Genomic DNA, 15,563 nt, shown 5'->3' with positions numbered 1-15,563 from the left:
CAACATCACCATCCCCGTCACGGGATAGACTGTAGTATTGGTTTCAGATCTTCCTTGAGATGTTTCCATTTTTGGATGCTGAGGTGGGGGGCACTCTAAGTCTAACTGCTTTCAGATGTTGTTCTCTAAAACAATCTCATGCACTGATTAATTTCTCCCTTTTCTGTGCAAACCATTACTATGACTGTTCATATTTACAAAATCTTTTAAAATATATTTAAAATAAAGTATTATATTATGTTGTAATGTAAACAAAAAAATGCAATATAGACTATCCATATATCTGTATATGGAGAGATTACAGCAGTTTGATGAAAGATATCGACATAATTAATGTAATTGTCAGAAATGTTGGAACAGTGATAGAAACTTTCCTGGTTTCAAATTATTAAAATATTTCAAATATGTTTAACCTAATTTTGCTTTCACAGCTTCATTTGATTCTGATTGGTAATGATCAGAAGTCAGATACAGTTCCTCAACTAGACAAATAACTTGCTTTTTAGTTTCTTTACCTATAAAGCCCTTATTAAGAATTAAGAATAATTTGAAATTAAAATGCCTTTAGGTGCTCTTTTACCTTTTGTGTTGCTTACTGTGGCTTCAAGGTCTTTTAACACTTGAATGTTCAAAAGCAGTCTGATCTCACAAACTCCCAAAGGTTATTCTGTTGTTAAAGCCTTATTTACTGTGAATTGGAGCAGTAACCCAGTGGAGCAACACTGTGGTCTAAATTCACCAACCTACATTCATGGGCAAAGAAGAATCTCTGGTGGAACCTCAAGTATGGAAGAAGTATCATTTTATCTCTTTAGAGAGAAAAAGGGGGAATCAAAGTGTTTATAGAGCACTGGGGAGTTTACTTAAATGAAAAATATTTGGGGGATTGATGCCTGTGTGCGAAAATGAAAGGCATTTTAGACTCTTACAGTGGAAACAGGGTGGAGTTTGGGAGTTGATTGCAGGCAACAGGAAATGGAAAAGGTAAGACTTACAAGGAGGTAGCAAGAAACACTTTGTTAATGGAGAAGGGATGAGGACCTCAGGGACAAGGGTGATCTTATTTGGGAGAAACCTCTGGACTTTGTGTTCAGAAGTATCACCCCCTCAAAGCCCGAAGCAGGCATGTGAACTTCTCAGGAAGAGTAAAATGTTGATGATTGTTGAAAGTGAACAGGTAAGATGAGACTACATGACCCAATATCTTATGTTGCTAAATGGCTTCAGGGAAGCACTTACTGTTTCTTGTCATGAAGACTAGTACAGTTAACCTAGAAATGCCCACGTAAAATCTGCATTCTACTGTTTTGTTATCTTTGCATTTGGTAAAAGTTTTCTTTATTTGTACAAACCTCTGAAAGCTCAAATGCAGCATAACTAAGGAGCTTGCTCCTGCTTATCCTTGACTCTGGGTGAAGTGTTACTTTATGCTCCTGGGAGGGGACTTGTGATTTAGAGCCACTGACACAGCTAATAGCAATGGCACTGAGCACTGCTCTGTTCCACATGCATTAGTTCTCTGCTTCTGTGCTGGGTGGTTTTAACTCAGCAGTAGGTGATGTAAAGAAGCTGAGTCACTACTGCAACAGAAGACAAGCTCTCGAACAGTGTGAAGTGTGAGACAAGTGTGGTTCCCAAGCAGGCTATAAGACTGTGCTTTGCTTTTAGCTGCTGGAATTTTAGGTGGTGATTTTCCTTGAAGGAATCAAACCTGTTTTTCAAAGGCTTTTCCAGAGCCCTGCCTACAGGATTCACCACTCTAACTCTAGGAAATACTATTGCAAAGCAGGGAGCCAAGACCTGACTTTAACAATATAAAGAGTCAGGATGATTCAAGCCACAAGTCTGACTTGAATTTCCATCAACTATAGGATGTACTGGTACAGAGAATATGCAAGGCTGGGTAGGCAGTTGCAGACTGAGACTTCAGTTTTAACCCTGACTAGGAAAGCCTGCTTCTACTTGTTCATTGTTGATGATGAATCACCAGTAAGCCAAATCCTAAATCTCAATTCTGGTCACTTCCACCAATAAGAAAGGAAAGGGTAGGTTGTTGCATGTTACTGCAGATAGAGCACGAGCTATTAAGAAACAGCTTTAGTGATAATGATTAAATTCCAAGATTGACAAAGGATGAATTCATTATAGAGATACAAGTGTTGTTTATCTACACTGTTTTCAATAGTCTCTTTGATCATCTCACTACTTGCACAGTGCTCTGGAGACTTCTCTTCTCACATGATTATCTCCTGCTGCCCCTTCTCTGCATTATAGGACTGGGACTCTTACATCCATATGTCCCTTGCTCTGATTCTTTGAGCTTTTACTTTCATTTCAAGACCAGTCTGTTGTCACAGCAACTTGAATCGGTTAAAGCAACTTGCAAGGCTAGAAAAACTGAAATAAAGCTGAGTTGTGTAGTGTGAAATGTCTTCCACTGAAGGGCTGAATTACAGAGCATTGGAAAAGATAAATTTGAGCATCATTGCTGATTTGTCTATTGCGCTCTCACAGCATGATGGTGCCCTGTGTGCTTGAGCTACATGTGTGCAAAGGTTGGACTTGAGGTCTGAGTGCTCTGTCTTAGCTTTCCAGCTGCTATTTATATTGCATTAGCTCATAGGGCAACCAGCTGAGAACAGGACCTTGCTGAGTGAAGTGCTGTACAAGGAGTTTTGTACACTCTTTGACCACAGTTTTTAGCAAGTCTTGAACAGTCTGTGAGTAAGGAAAATCATGTGAGCTAAACACACAGGGCAAGCAAGGTCTAAAAATGGGAGAAAAGTCTCTGATGAAATCACCATGAATCATAAAGGCTGTTTTTTGGATTTGATCTTATGCTTTGGTCATCTTTTTCTTGGATAACTTTCAATAGTCCATGCTAGCCAAGCAAGTGAAAAACACCTGTATCATGTGAGTCAAACACCAGCACTGAATTCAAAGATGCAATTGTTACAAAGGCTGAACCAAAGCATCTTGGTCCCTGCTCCTAGCAGAGGGATTGGAACCAGATTATCTCTAAGGTCCCTTGAACCATTCCATGAATCTGTGATAACAACGAGCAGGCCCAGTATCACTAAACATTTAGCTAATATTTAGCCTGTCCCCAAGCCCCAGCTTTGTATTGCAACATTTCAAGTAATACCCTTTCACTGGATTATACTTCTCACTGAAATAACTGTAATGTGTTTCATGATATTCTTCTGTCCCAGCTGGATTGTGTCATAACTGATCTCTGAGGTCTTTTCAGATTAATGGGATTAGATTGCTTTTTTTTTTTTTTTTTTTTTTTAATGCTGGATATTTCTAAGCATGCTATTCAGTTGCCTTCCATACTCCAAATACTCTGTGGTGTTATCTCCCTCTTTTACTAAAAGCCCTGCTGCATATTACTGAAATGCTTGCACTGAGCCATACTTATTTCTTGAGTAGCTCTTCTTATCCTATTGCTGTTACGTGGGAGAAGAGACCGACCCCCACCTCACCACAACCTCCTTTCAGGCAGCTGTAGAGAGTGATAAGGTCTCCCCTGAGCCTCCTCTTCTCCATACTGAACAATCCCAGCTCCCTCAGCCGCTCCCCATCAGACTTGTGCTCCAGACCCCTCACAGCTTTGCTGCCCTTCTCTGGACACACTCCAGGGCCTCGATGCCTTTCTTGTAGTGTAGGGCCCAGAACTGAACAAAGCACTCGAGGTGCGGCCTCTCAAAGCTGAGTACAGAGAGCCGATCCCCTCTCTGGTGCTGCTGGCTGCACTTCTGCTGATACAAGCCAGGCTGCCATTGGCCTACTTGGCCGCCTGGGCACACTGCTTACCATTCTTGCTACTCTTACCACATCTTAATACTGCTGTATACAGAGATGCTTGTATGTGTGAATGTGTGCCATAAATGCCTCTGTAAGATTGCATTGGCCTTATTTTTTGTCTATCATGTCAGAATCTCATGGGTGCTCTGAAATCAGTCAGTTCAAGATGTAATGTTTCCAGCTGTGGAGTGCTCAACTTTCAGCTGGTACTTTCATAGTTAATGTGTAATGGTAATACAGAAGTGGTGTGAGCTTACTGTCGCAGTTAGCAAGTGCTAAAATGAGGACAGCTCTGGACATGGCATGGTCCCACCAGTGCCAGATGTGACATCAGACTTTGGTTGCAAAACTTTCTGTCTTTCAGCAAGACAACAGATACCATTAAAGTCATGGGAATAGATTACTTTTATTATTGTCCTTGTCTCCAAGATAACAGGCTAGGTTTGTGTAACAACACAGAATAAGATGATGTCACATTCCAAACAGTGACTTTGCTTATCAGAAGGAAGCAGTTTTATTTCTGTAGGCAACAGCCATGGCTAATAGCTTTGCTTCTCAAAAAGTATTCTATGGTGTGATAAGGTAGTGGCTTCATGCCACAATTTCTCACACAGATCCCTCTTCCAGGGACATGGAAACTGTTGATGATAGGAGAGCATTGGACCTTAGCTCGGAAGATGTCTGTGGAAGGTGCGTGTGCTGCTGATAATTATCATCTCATTACAGAGGAAGGCAGAAGCCAGCCTGAATGCTTTCATGCTGTACTCAGATAGGAAAGCTCTTAGCATAATCTGCTGCTGATCAAACAGGGCTTGGGCTAAGCTAGGGCTTGGCTGACCGCAATATTCCCCTGCCAAGGAGGTCAGCGGTAGGCCAGGCTGCTGGGAGGTGATGGAGCAAACCACCAAGGTTACTTATTGGTGTGGTGGGGCCGGCTCAAGGAAATGAGCAGCTTTCATTTGAGATTTCCAGGTAGGTGCAAAGGAACTCATTGCAAAGGAAGCAGGTTAAAGTAAGAGAGGGCTGTAATAGAGCAAAGAAAGGGAGAAATATCTCATTGTCTAGTTCAGAGGAAAAAGGGATATGATTGCCCCAAGTGTCTCTTTTTAGCAAAATACTAGGAAATGAGATGTTACAGAGAGTCAGTTAACCTAACTCCATACTTTTTCGCTCTTGATAGCATACCTTGCACTTTTCTCTCATTTTGTCAACTTTCCCAAAATCTGAAAGGTTTCCTGGGAGTGACAACTCTGCCTGAGAAAGGCCAGGGCTGTTATTTGCACAAGGGTGCAATTTCCTCCTCTTCTATGATTACATTTGTCGGCTGTCTTCCTGTTATTCTGTGTATTTCAGTCTCTTTTACTACAGATTTTATTTTCCTTTTCATTACAACTAACTGATTTTGTCTTTTCATTTCTTTTCTCTTCCAATTTTTATAATCTCTCCAGCCGTTAAGACGGATTAACTGTTTCCTGCCTTCTTTCTTCCCCTTAGCTTTCCTTCCACTGATTGTGCAAATATTCTTCAGGACTCTGATATTGTCTTCATGTTCGTTGTGGGGTGAGGATAATTGATATAATTACTGCACTTTCTTTATAGGGTGGTGGGGTGGCTTCAGGCCAAGCTGATTTCCATCCATTTGTCCTCAAAAGTCCAATAAAAACAGAGAGTCAAAAATGTGAGAAATACGCTCAAAGCTCTTCATATATATATTTTTTAATGTATAATTGATGATTTTGGAAATACTTTTTCGTAATTAGTTTTTCACACAGAATCACAGAATGACCCAGGTTGGAAGACCTCAAAGATCATGAATTTTCAACTCCTCCACCACAGGCAGGGCCACCAACCTCTCCATTTAATACTAGACCAGGCTGCCCAGGCCCAAGGACGGGGCATCCATGACCTCTCTGGGCAGCCTGATCCAGCACCTCACCACTCTTATAGTAAAGAACGTCCCCCTGACATCCAACCTAAATCTTCCCTCCTTCAACTTAAAACCATTTCCCCTTGTCCTGCTAATATCTACCCTTGTAAAGAGTTGATTTTTTCAAATAGTACTTAAAAAAAAAAAAAAAAAAGATTTTCTCATTGTTCCTTTTTTCTTCTTCATTTCTCTATTTAGAAATAAAGGTAGAAAATGTCCCCCAAGAATATATGAAATTTTTATGGGGTGGCAGGATTATTTTGACAAAAAACTACTTAACCTGTTTTAGTAAAGGGCGAAAATCTGTTCTCTTAAATGCAGCAGATGTTGTACTGTGAAGCTTTGCTGCCAGGAACTTGTACAAGGCTGGAGCTGGGGCAGAAAACACTCAACTGCACACTGTGAGATTCTGCTGACAACATATGGTTCTTGTTATCCAAAACCACAAAGACCATGTGCATGTATTTATTTACTGTAGTATTTCTTACATAAACTGTTTTCCAGAATACTCTGTGTTGTTAAATACTCATTTTGAGAGGCAGAGTGAAGGGACTGGAGGACAAAAAAAAAAACGGAGTATAGAGAAAAGTTTCAGGTTCCAGCAGGAGCAGGCTCTGAAGAGGACAAGAACCATTATCAGTCAGTGACTAATTCCTGCTTGTTGGGCTTTTTTCATTGTTGTTTGGAGTTCAGGAATTCAGTGAAGATTTCCATAGGATTCTGTAAAGTTACAGTTTTATTGACTACATTTTCTCATACTTGCCCTGGCCACATCTATGTAGGTAAATTAAACAGGAAACCTTCCTGAGCACTTGGATCTCCAGCTGGCTTAATGGTTAGCATGGTAGATGGTGTATCTCTGGCTAGTACTTTCTGGTAGTACTAGTTAGTTACTACTGGTAGTATTGGTTAGTACTTTCCCAAACATTTCCTTGGAATGGCTTCAAAATTTGAACGTTCAAGGATGCATTTGTAAGTATCCATCCTCTTTTGGAGAATAAAAATGTTCAAAAGAATAAGGATGAGCCATTCCAGGCCAGCTGGTTCCACTGCTCAGGAGCATTGCTAGCCATGTTCATTTTGTTAGCCAAAATGTCATCTGTAAGGGATGCCATGCCACCCTCTCCACTCCTCTCCTCTCCTCTCCTCTCCTCTCCTCTCCTCTCCTCTCCTCTCCTCTCCTCTCCTCTCCTCTCCTCTCCTCTCTCCTCTCCTCTCCTCTCCTCTCCTCTCCTCTCCTCTCCTCTCCTCTCCTCTCCTCTCCTCTCCTCTCTCTTCTTTTTTTCTTTTGCTTAATTTTCTTTTTGAATCAAAGTATGTAGTTTTACTGAGATTGCAATGCTATGAGAACATAAATTAGTGTATCTCATGAAAAGCTGCGTGTCAAGGGGCATTTTTGTTGTTTGGAAAAATTCTTGCCAGCATAACTTGTTAAACAATACAATTAAAATCAGTTGGTGGAAGCCTTTCGTACAAATAGCAGTAATTGCAACTGAAGGGTATAATTGTCGTATCTTTATCCGACATGATGAATCCGAAATACCATTCATTATAAAAATAATAAATGGGACTTCCTGTGTAAACAAAGTAACCCGGTACACACAGTAATTTTCACAGATAATTTCTGTTTATGTGCAAAGCCTGATCTAGAGATACCATTTCGGATGATAAGAGAGATTGTACAGAGGAACTCACATGTGCCATCCCTAGGAGTGCAGTGTGGCCATTCAAGTTTAACAACTAATCTGGTTAATAAATGTAGGCATTTTCTCCCCAAAGTATCCCCAAAGAGGCTTCGCTTTGTACGAATTCATCTGTCATTTGAAGTTATTTCAGTGCTTGATTTGGATGCGTTTTTGTCTGCAGATCCTCACAGAAATGCTCATTAAATGCTCTTCAGTACACAGGGTCTGAACAAGGCAGATTGAACTTCATGTGAGCTCTGTTGTACCCAGGGCTTCAAGCTGCCCTGTTCATGTCAAGGCTGCTCACACGGTGGCCTGTTCCACCATCCTCACTGCAATATTTAAGGTCAGAGAGAGATAACAATTCCAAATGATCTCTGAGTACTGAGATTGCTACGTCTTCCCAAGCAGCAACGCACAAGTACAGGAATAGAATAGCTTAGCTTAATTCCTTTGAAATAATTATGATATAACACTTCTGCTAATAGACTTCATTGATCTGGTGGTACTTTTCCCCCAGCGTGCAATTTACCAAATATTTTCTGGATTTATTTGTATCTGAGATTGGAGTGGAGGGAGGAGTTCAGCCTTACTCTAACTTGTGTGTTTTTTTGGCATTCTCTGAAGAATCAGAAATGAAACATTGGTGGAGATGGGACAAGAGAGACAGAGACAAGAGGAAACGATCATAGTTCTTAATTACTTTGCTTATAAGCCTTTGTTCAGATGCTCAGCTTACAAAGCCTGTCCAAATTTTAGACAGAGTAGAGATTAGCAAGATCAGATAAGCAAAGACCAGAGAATTGATCTCATTGTCTCTGCATCGGGGAGCACCATTGCCTGCCAGGATCACTGCGATCGCTGAGCAGCAGCACATCATTTCCCTGCTGTTGAACAGACCTCAGGCATTCTAATCCTGAAATCTCACGTATCTCTGCACAGTTTCTCAGGGACCAAAGTGCTTTAATGTGTCCATATTCTTGGAAATATTCTCTGTGTATTTCATACAGATGAGACTGGACTGTATAATCAAGTACTATGGGCTCTGTGATCTAATATTCCCTTTGTCCTTACAGTCGATTCAAAGAGTCCCAATCAAGTATGCCCTAGCACACAAACCCTGTCAGTGCTGAAATCTGTACCTTGTAGTTGGTCGTTGCAGACTGATTTAAACTGAGCCTTGTGTTTTAACAGAAGAAGGTTCTTACTTAATCATAATCCTATAAAGAACATCTCAAAAATTTAAGTATGTACAGCACAACTGTAATGCAGAAAACTGATTACACTTCATGTGCTGCCAGTGTGACTGCATAGCATTTGCTTTTATGTCTGAGAAGTGGCATGGGCATCCTATCAGGTAACAGATCAGAGACACCTTCTGATTCCTTATGCACTCACACCACTTTTTTTGGCTACTCCTGCAAAATAGATGTTATTTCTCAATTAATAAGGAGGATGCTGAAAGGACTTCGTTACCTCTGGTTAATGCTTTGCACTTTCCCCAGGGATAAGATAAAAGAATTCTGCCTGTGTGCTTTGAATAGAACATTAGATGTCAGGACTATGGGAAAGGGAAGGGAGAAGATGAAAGTTGAAACATTATTTTGTATATGTGTATTACAGAGGAAGCAATTAGGGCTTTGTTAGGTTTTGCAAAGATTTAAGATCTGCAGGTGTCCCCGCAGCTTGTAAAATTCTGCTTTTGCATTATAGCAAAGTCCACTACCATTCTACAGTGAAGGATCGATCTCTATTTGTCATTTTAAATAATATTCTGTAAACGTTTTGTAATCGTTCACAAAAATGAACTCCAGGCTGAAATTTGTCATATAGTGTGTTGTTCCAGGAAATAAATTTTGCCCAAAAGAGCAATCATTTTGGCTATTTAAACTTAACATTATGTACGAAGAAGAGAGGAAAATCTTTCACGGAGCTGTTCCCCAGTTCTCATGTTATCATGTGTATCACTTCACCTGCTCCAACTCCTGCATAAGCATCCACTTTTTCAGTGTTGTCTTTAGCCAGTGCAAGATGCAGCTTTTGAGACCAGTGAAAGAAAAGGGGTGAAAAGGTATTTCCAAATGGCAGCATAGCTAACGATTGTGTGCAGTGGCTTCTGTCAGCAAGGGCAGAAGGCTTTCCAAGGCTTTTCACTAGGAAGATCATAGAATTGGACTGTAGGTTGGAAAGGACCTCAAGAGATCATCAAGTCCAACACCCCTGCTAAAGCAGGTATCCTACAATAGGTCACACGGGAAGGCCTCCAGACGAGTCTTGAATATTTCCATAGAAGGGGACTAAACAACCTCTCTGGGTAGCATGTTCCAGTGCTCCGTCACCCTTACTGTATAGAAGTTCTTCCACAAGTCAATGTACACAATGTCCACCGATCTCCTCCCAGCCAGTGATAACATCATAGAAAGCTGCCATGTTGGTCAATCATGACTTCCCCTTGGTGAATCCATGTTGAGTACTCCTGATAACCAATTGCTTGGAAAGGCTATCCATAGCAAATTGTTCCATCACCTTTCCAAGGACAAAGCTGAGGTTGATTGGCCTGTAGTTTCCTGGATCATCCTTGCCCTTTTTTGAAGACTAGAGTGACATTGGCAAGACCTTTCAAAGATGCTAGAGAGTGGTTCAGCAGTCACCTCTGCCAGTTCTTTAAACACACTTGGTTACATCCCATTGGGACCCATGGATTTGTGTGCTGTTTTTTGCTAGAAGCTCTCTGACCACATCCTCCTTAACTACCAGGAAGTCCTCCTTTACCCAGACTCTTTCTCTTACCTCCAGGGTCTGGGATTCCTGAGGGCTAGTCTTAGCATTGAAGACTGAAGCAAAGAAGGTATTCAGAATCTTCACCTTCTCAGCGTCTCTTGTTACCAAGATACCTCATTTAGTAGGGGACCCACATTTGTCCTAGCCTTCCTTTTACTGTTGAATCATAGAACCATTTGAGTTGGAAAGGACCCTTTAAGGCCATCTAGTCAACTCTCCTGAAGTGAACAGGGACACCTAATGCTCCATCGGGTGCTCAGAGCCCCATCCAGCCTGACCTTGAAAGTCTCGAGGCATCCATCCTCTCTCTGGGCAGCCTGTGCCAGTGCCTCACTTCTCTTGTGAAAAAACAACTTCTTCATATCCAGTCTATATCTCCTTCCTTTTGGTTTGAAACTATTCCCCTTGCCCTATCACAACACACCCTGCTAAAGAGTCTGTCCCTTTCTTTCTTAGATGTTGGCTGCATCTGTCTTAGTTGCATGGAGAAGTGTCTCCCTCGTAGCTGTTACAGAATGTCTTAGCAGCAGCTGTATATGTATTTGTGCAACAGACAATAGATTGCACATTATAAGTTTTAATATGTAATTACAGTACAGATTTAATGTCTCTGCAGATCAGATAAGGCTACAAAAAGTCTTCCAAAAGATACTGGTGTACACTTTCTGGCAACAGCCTCTGCAGGAAGAAAAAAAATTATTAATACACTGAGCACAGAGGAGCTATTTATAAATAGGCCTTCCTGATGTTTTTTCAAGCCCAGCAGTAATAATTAGCTGTTTGAGTCCGATGAGATGGTTTAATATAGTGCTACAGTGATATTTAGATAGTTTGCCAAATACAAGAAGACAAACCACAGTGTTATTAAAAATGCACCCTTGGAAGTTTTTGCACTGTATTTACTGCCATTGGTGGCAATCAACTAGTGGAAACTTTTTTGAAAGATAATTCATTTTCAGCGGGATAGAAGACCCAAGAGGCACTCTGCTTAGGTTGTTGCTCCTGGCAAGGGGCTGTTTTCTTCCTTCCATTATGCTTTTGGGTATTTATGTTCTCTGATTGCCTCCAATAGTTTACTGCAAGTAAACAATGAAACTAGATGAACAAGTCACTGATTTTTCCATACCAACCATTCTGTAGCATGAGGGCAATAGTTTCCTAATGTTAATTTTCCAGTGCTCTTTCATAACCGATTTTTAATGATTAAAGCACCAGACGTGATCCTGCTCTGTTCAGGGCATGAACAATGCCCACATGATGCCTGTGGTGCAGAACTGAGTCAAGGCAGGAGAAATGCTCACGTAGATCTTTTTCCCTTTTTCTCATTTTCATTCTGTTACCACTAATAATGTTATTTTAGGACTATTGTCTGTTAGACAGACCAATTGAACTGCTATTTCTTTTTCAGATTCAATCATCTAAGCAATTATATGAAAGTTATTAAAGCTGTTAGTGGTCATAATGCATATTAGTCCATTAGGAACAAACCAGGTGTGACCTAACAGTCTTTATTGCTCCTTTTGTGTAGGCATTCCTGAAAAATCATAGCAGCCTGTTCTCACATGTATTGTCTCTGCTCGGCTTAAGATGACAGCTCTCAGAAGTCTTATCTTGGGAAAGAACCCTAGAATAAAGAATGTAAACTGTTGTATTGACACCCCCAATTTATCACATTGACTGTTCCATTTTTTAAAACATGAAGATACCCTGTAATATTCATGAAGGTTACCCCACTTCACTTTGAGGCGGACAACATCAAGGTCTCTGTAGAGATCTTGGTAAGAATATTTGCCAGTGTCCTAAAATGTTTGATGTCAAGACATCCTGACTGACACTAAGACATCCTTACTACTGCATCTCCATACACTCCAAGCAAAATTACAGAAACATTGCAACACTTGTGATTCATAGCCACATTACTTTTTCTGTGTCCAAAGTCCTACAAATGTTTCTTATACAAACTAACTCTTTACTAGCCAAGCCTTTCCAGACACTAATTATTTTTATTTGAAGGGTCTCATACAAGCAGCATACAAGTGTGAACAGCTGTCTTTCTTCATGCTGTACAGAAGTGAGAGTTATGGCAGTTGGAATGCAAACACTCTGCCCTATACATAATTTTACTGTTCAGAAACACCTCCTTGAGATCTGTAAGATGAGTTAAGACAGTAAAGTTCAGCATGATGGAAGCTTTTGCTGGACAGGAGCTTATAGTTCACATAGTCATTATTTGCCCATGGTACTGATATTAATTCCTTTTATGTCTATTTTTTTCTCAAGTTTCATAGGCTAGTTGGAAAACAAGAATGGAAAGGAGATCACTTTATTAATTCCTCTTCCTCGTGGCATGAAAGTGTAGAATTTCATCATTTCTAAGAGGCTTGTCTAGAATGTTCTTTAAAACGTACAGTTCCATATGTCCTTATGAAATCTAAGCGTGATTAACTACCTTAGCTTTGTAAAGTGATTAAAAATGGAACACTGCTATGCTATTAAGCATTTTTCTTGCCTTTTTTTCTTGCTATCCTCTGATTTCTTACTAAGCTTCTGAACAATAGCACGCTCAGAACTTTATGGCTGTTGCAGATCTCTCCAGTTTCAAGCAAAAGTTTCATCTTCCTGTTTGTGTAGCATTTCTACTTCCAACAGTTACAGCAATGTGCCCGATGCTCGAAACAACATTTATGTATTTTAAAAATACTCAAAATGCATGCAAAAAATACATTTTTTAAGTACAAAAGTTCATACAAAATATCAGGTGGTCCATATGCATTTCTTCTTTAGTTCTGTGAGAGCACATACACGACTCGATGTTTGCTGTTTTCCACTGCCATTTCTTTCTCTGACTGTTTCCAGTCATCTACAATTCCTTTCTAGCTAAGGTCATGATGAGTGTTTATCAGTGATGACAGGGCTACTGGTGCACTGTGGATCATGAGATAGAAGGAAGCCAGCTGTCATTAGACCTTTTATTTGTAGATCTCACTGTAGAAATCACATAACGGGTTCAGCAGGATATTTAGAATAAGGAGACAGTTTTACCTTTAAGTTTTTGGAATGCATGTTAGCAAAATCATATGATTTCTAGCCACTGATGAAAGCTTTTACAATAAGTACTTATTTTAGTACATGATGAATACTTGGATTGGTCTTTTCAGTTACGACACATTCTCTCACTAACAGTGTGGCACTGATTTATCTGTACTAAATGGATTTCTACAGAGTTCCCATTCTTTCTCTGTCCTTTTTGTTACATAACCATAGACACAGTAGTAAGTGCTCCAACCAGGACAGAGACTGCCTAAAACTCAGTGGAGTTGAAAATAAATAGCATGGGCAGAGACCCAAGAGGACTGTATCGTTCCTTTTGCTGATGGCACGTGCCTGAACTGGCGTAACACGCTGTTAAATGTAGGTAACATGCCTCTACCACATCATTATGCCTCCAGCTTTATTACAGCTCCTAACCCTACAGCTTGGCTCCTAACCACAAAGTAGCTTTACACGTCAGGTGGTGCTGGCTCCATTTCTGGAGGGCTGAGCAAATGATGGCTGCTACAGTCTCTGGGTGCTGTTTTGAACTAAGTGCACTGTGTGGGAGATACAAGTAGTTATTGCAGGCAGGCAAGCTTGCATTGTGTCTCATTCAGTGGAGTTTCCAGCAATGTGTCATGAAATGATCTATGGTTCCTCTTTCTGTAACACTGTTGCTATTAGAATCATGAAGAAGCTTGGTGAGAAGGAACTTGCGGAGGTCATCTAGCCCAAGCTCTGCACAGGTTGAATATTAGGAAAAATTTCTTAGAATGAGTGGTAAAGCATTAGAACAGGCTGCTCTGGGAGGTGGTGGAGTCACTGTCCCTGGAGGTGTTCAAGAAATGTGGAGATGTAGCGCTGAGGGATATGGTTTAGTGGTCACAGTGGTGGTGGGTCAACAGTTCAACTAGGTGGTTCTAGTCTTCTTCAACCTTAATGATTCTGTAATTCTCTGAAAGCTGGACCAGCTTTACCATTGGGTCAGGTTTATTGGGGCCTTACTGAATCGAATTTTGATGATCTCCGAGAACGGAGATAGTATGACCCCTCTTGTTGAATTGCACCTGTGCTTCACTCCTGTCATTAAGAAGAGTTTTTTCCTCATATTCAGTTTAAATGTTCCTTATTGGAACTTCTGACTTCTGCTTCTTTTCCTTAGCTGTGCACTTAGGAGAGGAGTCTGGCTCCATTTTCCCTATTATTCCCCTTATTCAGTAGTTGGAGATAGCCATTAGGTTCCCCTCAGACTTGTCTCTTCTAGACTGAGCCAAGTTAGGTCTCAGCCTGTTTTAATGCATCATCTATGAATGATGTAATCCAGATCTGTAATATCTTAGTGGCCTTCCTCCGAATCCTCTCCAGAATTGTGCTGAGGCCCCAAACCTGGACATGGTGCTCTATATGTCTCATTCATGCCAAGCAGAGGGAAGGATTGCTTCCTTGACCTGCTGGGTACACCCTTGCTAATGCAGCCCCGTACATATTTAGCCTTCGCTGCAAGGACACACCACTGACTCATGTTCAGTGTCCTCCACCAGCACTTGTCCTCCAACCAGCTCCACCAGCAAAGCTGGAAAGTCCTGAGCAGTCCCTTGGGAGACTACATCCCTCTTCCTTCAGTTTGTAGACACAGGCAGACCGGGGCAAGGAGGAAGGGAACTTGCAGATGCTTCCTTTACAGGATCCCATTCTTTGGAGTTCATTGCTTTACCTTGCCCAGAAGCCTGTTTGCTCTTCAGCCTCTTCCCAGCTTCTGAAGGAGGGAAGAAGATTGTTCTGTTTGGGTAAGTAGAAAGTGAGACTATAATAAGGTGATGTATGCACTTTAGAGCAAATATCCTTTTTTCCTTAGGCTGAGCCGCTGGGTGCTTGCTAATTTTCATTCAGTGTTTCTGGTATGCTTGCTAGTTTATATCTGATACAGTCAAAAGATGCCTGATGCACAACTGCAAGTGCTATTATTCAACTAAATAAAAAAAAATAAACATGAGTATAAAGATCTTAAATCCTATCATTGTTTTACATATCTTTTCTGTCGAATAATGTGGGAAAAATTCCCAAAGCAAACAATGGAAATATTTCTCATTTTATTTATACGTGTAAGGAGTGCATGGTGATAGACTGGTAAATAGAAAGGTGATAGAATGCTGAAGCTGAGTCAGATTTGTGCTGATTTATGAAAATGAGGCTGCAGTCTTTTGACAGAAGAATTGTTCCAAGTGTTTATGAGCAATAGATATACTAAGCAGAACAAATGTAATTGTTTACGGAGCCATGGTCGCTGAGATGTACTTGTATTACCCATTCAGGATCAGTAGCAGCGGGAA

The 15,563-nt window shown here is 40.8% G+C and overlaps 1 protein-coding gene and 1 long non-coding RNA gene across 3 annotated transcripts in view; one reads left to right on the top strand and one right to left on the bottom strand.

Moving 5' to 3' along the window:
- Positions 1–15,563, top strand: part of MTUS2 (microtubule associated scaffold protein 2) — a 268,680-nt gene that overhangs the window by 84,599 nt on the left and 168,518 nt on the right. Inside the window, exon 1 of one of the 2 annotated variants that reach the window (XM_085216077.1) lies at positions 14,887–15,020. The exons of the other annotated variant lie outside the window; for it this stretch is intronic. The gene's annotated coding sequence lies outside the window, so the exon portion shown is untranslated. Of the gene's footprint in view, positions 1–14,886; positions 15,021–15,563 lie in introns of those variants that run through there. 2 annotated transcript variants of the gene reach the window in all.
- The window catches only part of LOC146545791 (uncharacterized), a 158,886-nt gene that overhangs the window by 128,361 nt on the left and 14,962 nt on the right, over positions 1–15,563 (bottom strand). The window lies entirely within an intron of this gene.

Source organism: Meleagris gallopavo, chromosome 1 (genome assembly GCF_905368555.1).
Source record: "Meleagris gallopavo chromosome 1, MGAL_WU_HG_1.1, whole genome shotgun sequence".
Lineage (NCBI taxonomy): Eukaryota > Metazoa > Chordata > Aves > Galliformes > Phasianidae > Meleagris > Meleagris gallopavo.
The sequence above is the reverse complement of the archived record's forward strand: the minus strand, read 5'-3'. Positions and strand labels throughout refer to the sequence as shown.